Source organism: Ipomoea triloba, chromosome 16, assembly GCF_003576645.1.
Source record: "Ipomoea triloba cultivar NCNSP0323 chromosome 16, ASM357664v1".
In the NCBI taxonomy this organism is placed as follows: domain Eukaryota; kingdom Viridiplantae; phylum Streptophyta; class Magnoliopsida; order Solanales; family Convolvulaceae; genus Ipomoea; species Ipomoea triloba.
The window spans coordinates 11495233-11496039 of NC_044931.1; positions in this window are offsets into that span (position 1 = coordinate 11495233).

The window sequence follows — 807 nt, forward strand, 5'->3', positions numbered from 1 at the left end:
CATAACTCTACATTCACGATTTCTATACTCCATATTCACAATTTGAAACCTTCACATTCACACATTTCTGGGCAACTCTACATTCACACAATCATAAGTCTACATTCCCGATTTCTATACTCTACATTTACACATTTTTGGACAACTCTATATTCAGCAATATGTTTACTAATTTAAAAAAAAAAAAAAAAAAAACGACGTAGTTTTGGACCTGGATCCACAATATAATTTGTGGAGGTAATTTAGGTTGGCTTACACAAACCAATAGCAATTCTAGGATTAGAAATTTAAAATTGGGCCACGGGCCGACTGATTGGACTAAGATTAGGGATGGCCTGAAAATCTAAAATCCAATATGGATATTTGACTAGTGTATTGTACTCCGTATCATTTAACATCAATACATGTGGGTCGTAACTATGTAAGCCCAATAAATTTGACATGATTGGTTTGATCTTTTGATTAGAGGTGGAAAGATTGGTCCTATTTTGAGTGGCAAATTATGTTGGGTTGTTATGCGTGGACCCAGGTCCACCTTGACTCTACATTCACATACATTATACTCTACATTCACATACACTATATTCTACATTCACAATTTGTAAACTCTACATCCACATATTACAGGATTATATGTTTAGTAACTATATTACCACTGTTATGCATTCACACATTCAAAACTCTATATTCACAGGTCCTATACTCTACAGTCACAACTTGAGAACTCCACATTCACACATTACAGGGCTACAAGTTGCTAGAACTTCTTAACTCTATTACAGATTCACACATGCATAACTCTACATT